Raw genomic sequence first — 16,723 nt, forward strand, 5'->3', positions numbered from 1 at the left:
CTGAATAGTCAGGGTGCAAAGACCTCTTCTGAGCCTGGAAAGTGCACCCCCCCCCAGCTTGGTTTAGGAAAACAGTAACCTTGCATTGGGCTGTTCCCAGCCAGAGGCCTTCAGGAGCTGAACAGGTGCTCAGACCACCTGCAACCAGGAACAGAGGAGATCCAGGGACACAAACCTGGTGAGAAGGCATTACAAGTAGCCGCAGTGCAGGAGATCCAGGAACACAGGCCAGGTACAAGGGAGAGGCGAGAACCAATCAATGACATCAAGACCATGTATAAGCACAAAAAACAAGATGGAAAGAGGAGTGTGAAAGAACGGATCCCAGGGAAACCAAGATAACCTGGCAACAGGAGAACCCCGCTCGCCCATAACAGCAAATAGCAGGATGCCAAACACTCCAGAAAAAGAAGACTCAGACCTGAAATCATACCTGAAGATGGTGATACATATGCTTGAACAGGATCTGCAGGAAAAGCATAAAGAATAAAAAGTTTTTAAAGAAGAAACAAGAAAAACACTCAAAGAACTCAAAGAACAAGAGGAAAACAGAACCAAAGAGATGAAGGAATGGAAGAAGGAATTAGAAACAGAAACGGACACAATAAAGAAAACACTAAAAGAGACAACCATAGAGGTAGAAAATCTAAAAAAGGCACCCGCTCTGCCTGATCCAGGGACCAGGGACACAGCATTGGAACCTCTGTTTCCACCCGGTGACATTGGGGCACAGAACAGGGCTCGGCCCATCTGCCACCTGGACCAGTGGAGATCCAGGGACACAGACCAGATACAAGGGAAAGACAAGAACATATCACTGACAACAAGATGGCAAGAGGAAATCGAAAGAGTATATTCCAAGGAAACCAAGACAACCTGGCAATACCAGAACCCATCTCTCCCATAACAGCAAACATTGGAATGCCAAACACTCTAGAAAAAGAAGATGCAGACCTGAAATCATACCTCAAGATGCTGATAGACATACTTAAACAAGAACGGGAGGAAAAGCAAAAAGAATCAGAAGCTTTTAAAGAGGAAACAAAAAAAAAAAAAAAAAAAAAAAAAACACTCAAAGAACTCAAAGAACTAGAGGAAAACAGAACCAAATAGATGATGGAATGGAAGAAGAAATTTAAAACGAAAATTGACAAAAAAAAAAAAAAAAAAAAAAAAAAAAAAAAAAAAAAAAAAACACTAATAGAGATAACCCTAGAGGTAGAACACCTAAAAAAGAAATCAGAAGTCACAGAAGCAAGCATTTCCAATAGACTACAAGAGATGGAAGAGAGAATCTCGGGGGCCGAAGACAACATTTTAAACATAGACAAAACAGCCAGAGAAGATGCAAAAAACAAAAAGCTCCTAACCCAAAATGTCCAGGAAATCCAGGACACAATGAGAAGACTGAAGCTAAGGAGCATAGGAATAGAAGAGGGAGAAGAGTATCAACTAAGAGGCACAGAAAATATCTTCAACAAAATCGTAGAAGAAAACTTCCCAACCCTTGAGAATAAGATGACCATGAGCATAAAAGAAGCCTTCAGAACTTGAAATAGGTTGGACCAGAAAAGAAATACCACCCGGCACATAATAGTCAAAATACCAAGTGCCCAAAGCAAAGAAAGAATACTAAAAGCAGTAAGGGAAAAAGGTCAGGTAACATATAAAGGCAGACCAATCAGAATCACACCCGATTTCTCAACAGAGACTATGAAAGCTAGAAGAGTCTGGACAGACATCATGCACACCCTAAGAGAGCACGAGTGCCAGCCCAAGCTGCTATACCCAAAAAAACTGTCAATCACCATAGATGGAGAGATGAAGATATTTCAAGACAAATCTAAATTTACACAATATCTGACCACAAACCCAGCACTACAGCGAATTATAGGTGGAAAACCCAATACAATGAGGGGAAATACATCCTAATAAAAACAAGAAAACTCCTAAGCAAGAAAACCAATAGAAGAAAAAGACACAGACACAATTCAACCCACAAAAGCAATAATAGCAGGAAACAGAAACAACTATTCCTTGATATCTATTTACATAAATGGATGCAACTCCCCAATAAAGAGACATAGGCTATCAGACTGGATACATAAACAAAATCCAGCATTTGGCTGCATACAGGAATCTCATCTCAGAGACAAAGACAGACACTATCTCAGAGTAAAAGGGTGGGAAAAAACTTCCAAGCAAACAGCCCCAAGAAGCAAGCTGAAGTGGCTATTCTAATATCGAATAAAGTAAATTTCCAACCAAAAGTTATCAAAAGCAAAGGAAGGACACTTTTTACTCATTACCGGGGAAATCTGTCAGGAGGAACTCTCAATTCTTAACATATATGCTCCAAATACAAAAGCACCCACATTCATAAAAGAAACCCTACCAAAGCACAAAAAATACATTTCACTCCACACAAAAATAGTGGGAGACTTTAATACCCCACTCTCACCAATGGACAGATCATGGAAACAGAAACTGAGCAAGGACACTGTAAAACTAGCACAGACTTTGAACCAACTAGAATTAATAGATATCTCATCCTAAAGTAAAAGAATACAACTTCTTCTCATCACCCCATGGCACCTTCTCGAAAAATTGACCACATAATTGGACACAGAATGATCCTTAATTGAAATAAGAAGATTGAAATACTCCCATGCATCCTCTCCGATCACCATGGTTTATGGCTGGTCTTTCACAACAACAAAGACAACAAAAAGCCCACATACAAATGGAAACTAGACAACGCTCTGTTAAAAAATAGCTGGGTCAAAGAAGAAATAAAGAAAGAAATTAAGAATTTTCTAGAATTCAATGAAAACGAAAACACAATATACCCATACCAATGGGATGCAATGAAAGCAGTACTGAGAGAGAAACTCATAGCCCTAAGTGCTTCCAAGAAGAAAGTTGAGAGAGCATACATCAGCAACTTGACAGAACAGCTAAAAGCACTAGAACAAAAGGAAGCAGATACACCCAAGAAGAGTAGACTGCAAGAAATAATCAAAATTAGGGCAGAAAGAGACCAAATAGAAACAAAAAGAACCATTGAAAAAATCAGCAAAACCAAGAGCTGGTTCTTTGAGAAAAACAACAAGATTGAAAAACCCCTAGCCAGACTAACTAGAGGGCAAAGAGAGAGTATACAAATTAACAACATCAGAAAGGAAAGTGAGACATAACAACTGAAACTGAGGAAATTCAAGAAATTATCAGATCCTAATACAAAAACCTATACTCCACAAAGTTGGAAAATCTGGAAGAAATGGAGGAGTTCCTAGACAGATACAAGATCTTAAAGTTAAACCAGGACTAAGTAAACCATCTAAATAATCCCATAACTCCTAAAGAAATAGAAGAAGTCATCAAAAGCCTCCCAATCAAAAGAAGTCCAGGTCCAGACAAGTTCAGTTCAGAATTTTATCATACAATTATTGCGGACATAACACCAATACTCTCCAAACTATTCCACAAGATAGAATAAGATGGAATACTACCTAACTCATTTTTGAGGCTACCTAAACCACATAAAGACCGTATAAGGGAAGAGAACTTCAGACCAATCTCACTGATGACCTTTCATGCAAAAATACTCAACAAAATCCTTGCAAACCGAATCCAAGAACACATCAAAACGACCATTCACCATGACCAAGTAGGCTTCATCCCTGGGATGCAGGGATGGTTTAATATAAGGAAATTCATCAATGTAATCCACCATATAAAGAAACTCAAAGAACAAAATCACATGGTCATATCACTAGATTATGAGGAAGCATTTGACAAAATTCAACACCCCTTCATGTTAAAAGTCCTGGAAAGAACAGGAATCCAAGGTCCATACCTAAACATAATAAAAGCAATATACAGCAAACCAACAGCCAACATCAAACTTAATGGTGGGAAACTTGAAGCAATCCCACTAAAATCAGGGACTCGACAAGGCTGCCCAATCTCCAGCTACCTATTTAACATAGTACTGGAAGTCCTGGCTGGAGAAATTAGACAGCAAAAGGAGATCAAGGGGATACAAATCGGAAAGGAAGAGGTAAAAATATCAATATTTGCAGATGACATGATAGTGTACTTAAGCGACCGCACAAATTCCACCAGAGAACTGCTACAGCTGATAAACAAGTTCAGCAAAGTGGCTGGATACAAAATTAACTCAAACAAATCAGTAGCCTTCCTATACTCAAAGGACAAACAAGTGGAGACAGAAATTAGGGAAAAGGTACCCTTCACAATCATCACAAAAACTATGAAATACCTTGGTGTGACTCTAACTAAGCAAGTGAAGGACCTGTATGACAAGAGCTTCAACCTTCTAAAGAAGGAAATCGAGGAAGATCTCAGAAACTGGAAAGATCTCCCATGTTTATAGATTAGAAGGATCAACATTTTAAAAATTGCCATTCTACCAAAAGCAATATACAGATTCAATGCAATCCCTATCAAAATTCCAACCCAGTTCTTCATTGAGTTGGAAACATCAATGTGAAATTTCATATGGAATAACAGAAGACCTTGAAGAGTGAAATCCATCCTCAACAACAAGAAAACATCTGCGGGAATCACTATCCCTGAACTCAAGCTGTATTACAAGACAATTGTGCTGAAAACTGCATGGTACTGATACAGAAATAGGCATGCGGATCAATGGAATAGAATAGAAGATTCAGAAATGAGCCCTCATGTATATGGTCACCTGATTTTTGAAAAAAGAGCCGTAAACATTCAATGAAAAAAGGACAGCCTATTCAACAAATGGTGCTTCTCCAACTGGCACTGAGCTTGCAGAAGAATGAAAATAGACCCTTTCTTATCTCCCTGTGTAAAGCTAAAGTGTAAGTGGATCAAAGATCTCCACATTAAACCAGATACACTGAAACTATTAGATGAGAAAGTAGAGAAAAACTTAGAACACATAGGCACAGGAGAAAATTTTCTGAAAAAACACCAATGGCTCAAGCTCTAAGGTCAAAGATTAATAAATGGGACTTAATGAGATTGCAAAGTTTCTGTAAGGCTAAGGATATTGTCAAGAAAACAAAACGTCAGCCAACAGAATGGGAAAAGATCTTTATCAACTCCACATCAGATAGAGGCCTAATATCCAAGGTATACAAAGAACTAAAAAGCTAAACACCAGAGAATGAAACAACCCTATTAAAAAATGGGGTACAGAGCTAAACAAAACGTTCTAAATTGAGGAATATCAAATGGCTGAGAAACACATGAGGAAGTGCCAACATCCTTAGCCATCAGGGAAATGCAAATCAAAGCAACTCTGAGGTTCCACCTCACACCAGTCAGATTGGCCAAGATCCAAAACTCAGATGACAACAGATGCTGGCGAGGTTGCTTGAAAGAGGAACACTTCTCCACTGTTGGTGGGGTTGTAAACTGATACAACCACTCTAGAAATCAGTCTGGCAATACCTCAGAAAATTGGACATAGTACTACCTGAAGACCCAGCTATTCCACTTCTGGGCATATACCCCAGAGACATTTTAATATACAACAAAGTACATGCACCACAATGTTCATAGCAGCTCTATTTATAATAGTCAGAAGCTGGAAAGAACCCAGATATCCTTCAGTAGATGAATGGATACAAAAATTGTGGTACATTTACACAATGCAGTACTACTCAGCTATCAGAAACAATGATTTAACCAAATTCTCAAGAAAATGATTGCATCTAGAGAATATCATCCTGAGTGAAATAACCCAGTCACAAAAGAACAGACATAATATGCAGTCACTGATAGTGAGATGCTAATCCCAGAGGCTCGCATTGCTCCAGAAATATGTCACAGACTGTGTGAAGTCCAAGAAAAAAAGAAAGCAAAACAAAACAACAACAACAACAAAAATTTTGATCAATCCTTATCCACCAAGAACACATTGACAAATTCTGGGTTACACCCTGTATTACATGTAGTGTTTGCTCATTGTAAAAAAAAAAAAAAAAAAATAAATAAATAAATAAATAAATAAATAAATAAATAAATTTTTACACACCAATAAAACTTTGACTCTTTCCAGGTTAAATCTTGTTTTACATGTACTTTATGCTCATTGTAACTAATAAGATCTTAATCACACTATCAAACCTTTAAGAAAATCAAGTACTGACAAAAATGTATTGTATACTTTTATGCAAAAAATGCTTAAAATCTGTACATTTATCTTTGTTTTTTCAAATAAAGGTGTAAAAAAAAAACCTAAAAAAAAATAATTCGGATTTACAGATGCAAGCATTTCCCACAGACTATAAGAGATGGAAGAAAGAATCTCGGGGGCCAAAGACAACATTGAAATGATAGAAAAAAGCATTCAGAGAAGATGCAAAAACCATAAAGGTCCTAACTCAAAATGTCCAGGAGATCCAGGACACAATGAGACGATTAAACCTAAGGATAATAGGAATAAAAGAGGGCAAAGAATATCAAATAAGAGGAACAGTACATATCTTCAACAAAATTGTAGAAGAAAAATTCCCTACTCTTAAGAATGAGATGACCATGAGCATAAATCAAGCCTACAGAATACTAAACATGTTGGACCAGAACAGAAATTCCTCCCGACACATAATATTCAAAACAGCAAGTGCCCAAATCAAAGAAAGAATACTAAAAGCAGAAAGGGGAAAAGGTCACACAATATATAAAGGCAGACCAATCAGAATGACACCTGATTTCTCAATAGAGACTATGAAATCTAGAAGATCCTGGACAGACATCATGGAGACCATAAGAGAGCACAAGTGTCAACCTAAGCTGCTATACCCAGCAAAACTCTCAATCACCATAGATGGAGAGCCTAAGATATTCCAAGCCAAAACTAAATTTGCACAATATCTGACCACAAACCCAGCACTACAACAAATTATAGGTGGAAAACCCAATACAATGAGGGGAACTAAATCCTAGTTTAAAAAAAATAAAAAAATTCCTAAGCAAGAAAACCAAAAGAAGAAAGACACACAGGCACAATTCTCCCTACTAAAGCAAAAATAGCAGGAAACACCCACAACTATTCCTTAATATTTTTTTTAACATAAATGGATTCAATTCCCCAATAAAAAGACATAGGCTATCAGACTGGATACCTAAACAAAACCCAGCATTTTGTCACATACAGAAAACTCATCTCAGAGACAATGACAGATATTATCTCAGAGTGAAAGGTTAGGAGAAAAACCTTCCAGGCAAATGGCCCAAGAAGCCAGCTGGAGTGGCCATTCTAATATCGAATAAAGTATATTTTCAGCCAGATATATCAAAAAATATAAGGAATGACGCATTTTACTCATTACAGGGGAAATTTGTCAGGAGCAACTCTCAATCTTTAACATATATTCTCCAAATGCTAAAGCACCCATATTTATAAAAGAAACCCTACTAATGCTCAAAAAATACATGTACCTCACACAATAATAGTGGGAGAACTCAATAATCCACTCTCATCAATGATCAGATCATAGAAACAGAAATTAAACAAGGACACAGTAAAACTAGCAAAGGTTTTGAACCATCCAGAACTAATAGATATCTATAGAATATATCATCCTTAAACAAAAGAATACACCTTCTCAGCACCTCATAGCAACGTCTGAAAAATTGACCACCTAATTGGTCACAATACGAGCCTCAATAGATATAAGAAGATTGAAATACTCCAATGCATCCTTTCAGATCACCATGGTCTAAATTGGTCTTTAATAACGACCAAGACAACAAAAAGCTCACATACACATGGAAACTAAACAATGCTCTATTAAATAATAGCAGGGTCAAAGAATAAATAAATAAATAAATTAAGGATTTTCTAGAATTCAATTAAAAACAAGACACAACACACCCCTACCTATAGGATGCAATGAAAGCAGTACTGAGAGAAAAGCTCATAGCTCTAAGTGCTTCCAAAACGAAACTGGAGATAGCATACACTCGTAACTTGACAGCACAGTTAGAAGGTCTAGAAAAAAAGGAAGCAGGTACACCCAACAGGAGTAGATGGCAAGAAATAATCAAATTTATGGCAGAAATAGACCAAATAGAAACAAAAAAGCACCATTGAAAGAATCAACAAAACAAAGAGCTGGTTCTTTGAGAAAATTAGCAAGATTGATAAACCCTGAGCCAGAATAACTAGTTGGCAAAAAGAGAGTTTCCAAATTAGCAAATCAGAAAAGAAAGTGGAGACATAATTACTGAAACTGAGGAAATTCAAGAATTCATCAGATCCTAATATAAAATAATATACTCAACAAAGTTGGAAAAATCTTGAAGAAATGAATGAATTTCTAGACAGATACCAGAAACTAAAGTTTAACTAGGATAAGGTTATCCATCTAAATAATCTCATAACACCTCAAGAAATAGAAGCAGTCATCAAAAGCTTCCCAACCAAAACTGCCAGGTCCAGATGGCCTCAGTGCAGGATTTTATCAGATATTTATTGACGACTAAATACCAATCATCTACAAACTATTCCAAAAAATAGAATCAGATGGAACACTACCTTACTCTTTTTTTGAGGCTACAATAACCCTCCTTCCTAAACCACACAAAGATCCTACAAGAAAAGAGAACTTCAGGCCAATCTCACTGACAAATATTGATGTAAAAATACTCAACACAATCCTTGCAAACAGAATCCAAGAAAACATCAAAATGATCATTCACCATGATCAAGTAGGCTTCATCCCTGGGATGCAGGAATGCTTTATTATATGGACATCCATCAATGTAATCCACCATATAAACAAACTCAAAAAAATCACGTTTATCTCAACAGATGCTGAAAAACATTTGCACAATACAACAACTCCCCTTCATGTGAAAAGTCTTCGAAAGAACAGGAATCCAAGGCCCATACACAAACATAATAAAAGCAATATACTGCAAACCAACAGCCAACATCAAACTTAATGGTGGGAAACATGAAACAATCCCACTAAAATCAGGTACTCAACAAGGCTGCCCATTCTCCCTCTACCGATTCAACATAGTACTGGAAGTCCTGACAGGAGCAATTAAACAGCAAAAGGAAATCAAAGGGATACAAATTGAAAAAGAAGAAATAGAAACATTACTATTTGAAAATAGCATAATAGTGTACTTAAGTGACTACAAATAATCCACAAGAGAACTCCTACAACTGATAAACAAGTTCAGCAAAGTGGCTGGATATGAAATTATCTCAAACTAATCAGTAGCCTTCCTCTACTCAACGAACAAACATGTGAAGAATGAAATTAGGAAAAAAGATACCCTTCACAATAGTCACAAAAAATATAAAATACCTTGGTGTGACTCTAACTAAGCAAGTGAAGGACCTTTATGACAAGAACTTCAAACCTCTAAAGAAAGAAATAGAGGAAGTTATCAGAAAATGGAAAGATCTCCCATGTTAATGGATTGGAATGATCAACATTGTAAAAATTTGGCATCCTAGCAAAAACAATCTACAGATTCAATTCAATCCCCATAAACATACCATCCTACTTCTTTACAGAGTTTAAACGTGCAGTGTGCAATTTCATCTGGAATAACAAAAGACCTAGAATAGCAAATTCCATTGCCAAAATAAGAAAACATTTACAGAAATCACTATACCTGACCTCAAGCTATATTACAAGGTAATTGTGCTAAAAACTGCATGGTACTGGTACAGTGACAGGCAAGTCATTCTATAGAATAGAATAGAAGATCCAGAAATGAGCCTGCATATATATGGTCACCTGATTTTTGACAAAGTATCTGTAAACATTCAATGGAAAAATGACAGCCTATTCAACAAATCTTGTTGGTTCAACTGTCTCTCAGCATGCAGAAGAATTATAATATACCCTTTCTTATCTCCTTGTATAAAGCTCAAGTATCATGTGGATCAAAGACTTCTACATTAAACCAGGTACACTGAAACTATTAGATGAGAATGTAGGAATATCCTTAGAACACATAGTCACAGGAGAAAATTTCCTGAACAGAACACCAATTGCTTGTCCTCTAAGGTTAAAGACTGGCAAATTGGACTTATGAGATTTCAAAGTCTCTGTAATGCTAAGAATACTCTCAAGAAAGCAAAATGACAACCAACATTGTTGGAAAAGATCTTTACCAACCTCACATCAGATAGAGACCTAATATCCAAGGTACACGAAGAACTCAAGAAGCTAGACGCCAGATATCCAAACAACCCTATAAAATGGGGTATAGAGGTAAACAAAATTTTCTCAATTGAGGGATATAAAATGGTTGTGAAGCATCTAAGGAGGTGCTAGAATGATTAGCCTTCAGGGAAATGCAAATCAAAACAACCTTTAAATTCCACCTCACACCAGTCAGATTGGCCAAGATGAAAAATTATGATGACAGCAAATGTTGGAGAGGATGTGGAGGAAGAGGAACACTGTTGATGGGTTTGTAAACTGGAACAACCACTATAAATCAGTCTGGTGATTCCTCAGAAAATTGGACATAATACCATCTGAAGACCCAGTTATTCCACTTCTGGGCATACACCCCAGAGAAGCTCTAACATACAAGAAAGACACATGTACCACAATGTTCATCTCAGCTCTATTTATAATAGCCAGAAGCTGGAAAGTTCCAAAATGACCTTCAGTATACGGATGGATTCAAAAATTGTGGTAATTTTACACAATTGAGTACTACACAGCTTTCAGAAACAATGACTTTATGATATTCCTAACAAAATGGATGCATCTATAGAATATCATCCTGAGTGAGATAACCCAGTCACAAAAGAACAGACATGATATGCACTCACTGATAATTGAATAATAACCAAAGAAAGCTTAGAACACCCCAGAAACAACTCACAGATATATGAAGTTCAAAAAAAAAAAAAAAAAAAAAAAAAAAAAAAAAAAAAAAAAGAGAAAAAGAAAGAAAAAAAAAAAATCCTTACACACCAAGAAAACTTTGACTAATTCCAGGATACATCTTGTTTTATATGTACTTTATGCTGATTGTAACTAGTAATATGTTAATGCACACTATCAAACCTTTAAAATAAAATAAAATGAAATGAAATAAAACAAGCACTGACAAAAATATATCCATATACTTTTATGCAAAAATGCTTAAAATTTGTACATTTTCTTTGTTTTTTAAAATAAAGTTGTTCAAAAAATACTATTATTGGAAGTAGGAATTCAAATAATCCTTAATCAAATATTAGGACTCTGTGCTATCATTTATAAGGACATAGTTTTATTCTGGTTTTTAATCAGTTTGTATCTGTACAAGACAGTAAGTTATAAATAATAATTTTTTTCTATAAAACATGGATTATTCTGATTACTATGTCACCATTATTATAGAAATTAGAGAAAATACTAGTTTTTAATAGAAAGCATGTATACGCTTTTATATAGAAGTGGAAATTGGATTTTAAAGAGATATGTATAACAAAGACTATGCAAGGAATAACGTCTCATTAAATACCAAGCTGAATGATAAAATTCAAACACAAAGCTGATAAACATATGCATATATTAATCACACACATATATACATATACACATATATATATATACCTATATATATTCATATACATATACTTACACCATACATATACATTTTTATATACATGTGAATGCTACAACAAAGAATAAGCTACAAATTGTAACAGGAGATTGGTCAATTTTAATGGAGTAAAGAGAAATGATAAATGGTCTAATTTCTACCTCAAAATAAGAGGAATTCTTTTCAAAACTTCTTTTCCATACTTCCATAAAATAGATTACTTTTTAGTGAACATCCACATACCACACAGAGTGATCCATATGTTTTAAACAGTAGTGATATGTTTAGAAAAAGCATTTTGAGAGTGTTGTAACAATGTCTATATGAGTCAGCACTTCCTGACTATGAATATGCATTTTTAAAATTAACTGTTTTACATATTTACATTATGGATGCTGATCCCTCTCCCAGTCTTTCCCATTCCATCACTTCTACTCACTGTGAGGGTAAAACACCCACCCTCTGGCATCTTTATATCAGGGATTTCAGTTCTATAAAGGACTATGCTCATGATTGACTGTGGCCCAGCAAGGCAATCTGTCCTCTGCTTCATATGCGTCACTGACCTAAGACTGGCCCATCCATGCTTTTTGGTTGGTGGCTTGGTGTCTTTTGTCGAACACCCTTATGTACACTTAATCTTCCACAAAAGAGACAACAACACACAATGGGGTAAAAGCTATCTTGCATAAATAATGCAAGTTTAACTTGAGGTTTGCATGTAGAAGAAGCCTCATGGAACCATATTAATTACCCTGCATAAAGTTAGGGTCCAAGGGAATCCATTTATCCTCAATCAGATTTTTTGGACACCAGCTTTGTAAGAACATCAGTGAGCCACTATAATGAATACTAATATTTGCTAGTAGGTCTTCGATCACATATGTCCATGTTGATATTTGTATTATGTATTAATATCTTTCACACTTTTATGACATGGAAGAAGGTCAGGCAAAAGGAACAAGCAGATAGATATTAAGAAGAGCTTACATAGGGAAAGGATGATTTTCCTCAAGATGATACATACACACTCACAGGGGGGCATGACAGTCCCTCTGCTTTTTCAAAGATACAGTGAACACAAGAAGCTCAACAAGTTGGAAGACCAAAGAGTAGATGGTTGAGTCATTCTTAGAAGTGGGAATAAAATATTCACAGGAGGAAATACACAGACCATAAGGAGCAGAGACTGAAGGCAAAGTCATCCATCCAGAGATTCTCCAATCTAGGATTTTACGCTGTACACAGTTTACCTTCATAGATTTTTTTTCTCTGATGAGTAAAAAGTATCTGTTCTTATCTTTCTTGATAACTATTTGTTGTGAATTTATTTGGTTTGATATCTGATGGCTATTCCAACTTGATTCTTGGGAACATTTGCTAGGAGTTTTTTCTCAGTTTTTAACTGTGAGGTAGTATTTTTTTGTCACATACGTTTCCTGTATGCAGGCAACTGTTGGATCCTGCTTATTTTTCTAGTCTGATGGTCTGCGGGTCTTGATTTTGGAATTGAGCCCACTGATTTTGAGATATAATGAGGAATAGTCATTGTTGTTTCCTGTTATTTTGTTGTTAAAGGTAGAATTATGTTTGTGAGGTTTTATTCTATTTGTTTCTTCCTTTTCTTAGGGTATAGTTTACATCCTCATGTTTAAAAAATGATAGACATCAGAAAATCAAATATTCCTTTTCAAAAAAAAATGTGCTATGAACCTAAAAATTAAGAATTCTCAACTGAAGAATACTGAATGGCTGAAAATCAGTAAAAATGTGCTCAACTTTCCTTGTTATTTCAGAAATCCAGATCAAAGCAAACTTCTCATACCTCAAACCACCTCATACCACCTCATACCACCTCACACCAGTCAGAATAGCCAAGACCAAAAACTCAGGTCACAGCAGATGTTTTTCTACAGTAGAGTGAATGCAGAAATTGTGATACAATTACCCAGTGTCATGCTACACAGCTCTGGAAACAATGACCTCTTCAAACTCCTTCCAAATGGACACAACTAGAAAGTAACCTTCTGAGTCAGTTGACACAATCACAAAATAAAACATATGGTATGTACGTACTGGTAAGTGTATCCTTGTGTGAATAATTCAGTACTTCATAGAAGGGAGATCAAAACACTGATGGAAAAAAATACAAGGTCAAATACAGGAGCAGAAATTGGAGAAGTGATCAGAAGCTGCCACACCTGAAGATCTTACCTATAGGTAGCTAGCAACTCAAACATTGTTACTGATGCAAAAAAGTGCTTACTGCAAGCAACCAGAGATGGATGCCTCTTCAGAGTCTCTGAAAGAGTCATTCAGATACAGCTGAAAAATCTAGCAGCTAACTATCTGACTAAACACAGGGACCTTAATGAAGATTCTAGAGACAGCCTGAAGAAGCTGAATGAGTTTGAAACTTCATGGAAGTAAAGACATTATCAACCAACCAAGCCCACCACAACTCCCATTGTCTAAAGCACCAAACACTAAATCACTAATGGAAAAAAAAATATGGCTCCATGTGTATATAGAGCAGAGTATATCTTTGTCTTGCATAAGTTGGAGAAGAGGCCTTTGGTCCAGTGACAGTTCCTTGTACCAGTGTAGGGGCATGTCAAGGAAATGTGTTGGAGAGGGTGATTGAAATAATTTGCAAACACATGAAAACCATTGTAGGGGGATAAGGTTTAGGGGAAGGGTGTAAAAGGGAAAGCATTTGAAATGTAAACACAGAGAATATCAAATAAAATTAATTTTTAAAAGAAAACCACTATTTCCACTAACATGAAATAAATATATGGAAATTATATATTTTTGACATGTCAAAAGATAAATAGTTGTCAATGAAGACAGCAATAATTTGTAAATCTGAACAAAATAATTATGTTCATATTTAACTACGGCCAATAACTGCCACCAGGAAATAGGTTTTCTTTCTTCAGATTCATCTTCATTATTTTTCCCTATTAATCTGTGTCTCAACCTCCCCAGTGTGTGGTAATGTTTCACGTTAAGATCAATCTATATCTATGTGTATATACACCTGAATTTGGGTGTGGTTTGTTACAAATCTGGGGTCGAATAAAGACCTTCTAGTTCTGTTTCCTTGGTGCTGTGTCTCAGATAGTTAATAATGGTATACACAGCTTTTCTTCCCCTTGGATATATGGCAACATTCCCCTAAATCAAAAATTTTGTCTGGTTTCTATTCTTATTTTTACATGTCCAGTTAATTTATTTGCTGATTTAATTTTATTTCTCATTACCATTTAGAGAATTTTAAGTTAGCAGAGCAACCCTTATTCTATTTTTTAGGGTTTTAGTCTTTCTCTTTTTTATTAACATTTACTGAGACTCTTTAAATCGTTTTGATGTTTCCACTTTAAGAATTTCTAGTTGGTTACACATGTTCTGTTGGTTCACCTGTATATCCTTAAGATAGTTACTAATACCATTCTAGAGGAACTCCATCATCACCATAGAGTATGGATTTGGTCCATATCTAGTTTTTCTGGTGTGCTGGGATATCTGCTGCTTACTGTGGTGGGAAAAGTGTGCTGTGATGTTGCCTTGGTTTCCATTGTTAGGTTCTTTTGCTTGGCTCTTACTATTTTATTATCTGTGATGTTCTTTGACTGTCTTGTCTCTGACCAGAGCTTGTATCTCCCGTGGGTCTGAGGGCACATAGGCTCCCCAAAGAAATTGCTCATGCCTGCAATTTTGTAGCAGGCAGTGAGATCTTATGGAAATGTCCAAGTTCTGTCTCCATGTCTTCATGTTGGAAAACTATTCTGAGAATATTTTGGGTGCTCTGCCTTCTGCTCGTAAGCACTGAGTTCTGAGGATAGTGATTGACCTCTCCCTTTAACCTCAATGGACCTGTTCCAAGTTAGTACCATGTTCCCTGAGATACAGAGTTCTCTGTAGTTCCTCACAGGAGGGTCAGAAAGGGGCAGACTCACACATGGTCTCAAGTAGAAGAGCACTTCTGTGGCTCTTCATGGTGCTCAGAAGTCCTTAGACAGACCCTGAGCCTGATGACTAAGACCAAGCTCTCTCTCACTCTCTGGACTGGAACACACACATTTCCAGAGAACACTACTCTTCCTGCACCTGCGAATTTCAGGCAGACTCTACCAGGATAGGCTTTGGGTAGGATAATAAGGGTCTTACCTGCTTTCTCATGTGGGAGAGTACTTCTAAGACTTTTCTGAGCATTCAGCAGGCTACCAAAAGGCCCCGAATCCTGATGGCAGTGAACCACATGAATATTCTCAAAGAATTCTATAGTTCTTTTTATCTCTTATAGAAAGACAGTTTGTATCTTTGTTAACTGGATTTAATATTATTGTGTAGTTTGTTTTGGGACAAAGAATTTAAGATCTAATCCTACCATGAAAAGCTACCAGTATTGGGGGAAAGGTTTGTGCTGGGTGATGGGATAAAATAACACATTTCAGTGGTCATGTCAACCCAGTACAGAAGCAAGAGGACAGATGGAGTTGTGTGGAGTGTGTAGCTTGAGGGCCAAGTGATGTGGTCCATGTTCCACACTAGAGAGATAACCTCAAAGTGTGACCACAGGGGGGCGGTAAGGCATAAGCCATCTTTTAAATATTTACTGCAACAAATAGATCATCCTTTAATAACTTGAAAAATATATATTTTGGTTTCTGTCTGACTGAGGTAGAGAAACAGCTATGAATCACCCTAAAGGTATAATTTTTAAGACAAGAATTGGAAATGTCCATGATGGAATGAATTAGAACAAAGTGTTAGAAATCATTTGGGCATGCTAATTGGTAAACCAAAGAAGCATTTGATTGATGGGTTCAATCATTTGATAGGTGGACCTTAGTAACCACTGAAGGAAGTAGCAAATATGGGTATAGACCTTGAAAAGGAAAGCTTAAAGAATGTAATATAACAGTTTTTAGAAAGTTAGGAGGAATGGAAAAAAAGGGCAAGCCATGCTAGCCAAGACCAAGGTGGACAGGGTTTCTAATATGTCTAATGTTTTCCAAGATTATTCAGGGTATTTTACATTTTGAACTTTGTTCTGTGTTCAAGTCTGTCAAAATTCTATGACTGTTGTTTAATGATATAAATTATTTCTGAAAAACTCATTATGTCGTAGAAA

This window comes from Micromys minutus, assembly GCF_963924665.1.
Source record: "Micromys minutus genome assembly, chromosome: 3".
Taxonomy (NCBI): Eukaryota; Metazoa; Chordata; class Mammalia; order Rodentia; family Muridae; genus Micromys; species Micromys minutus.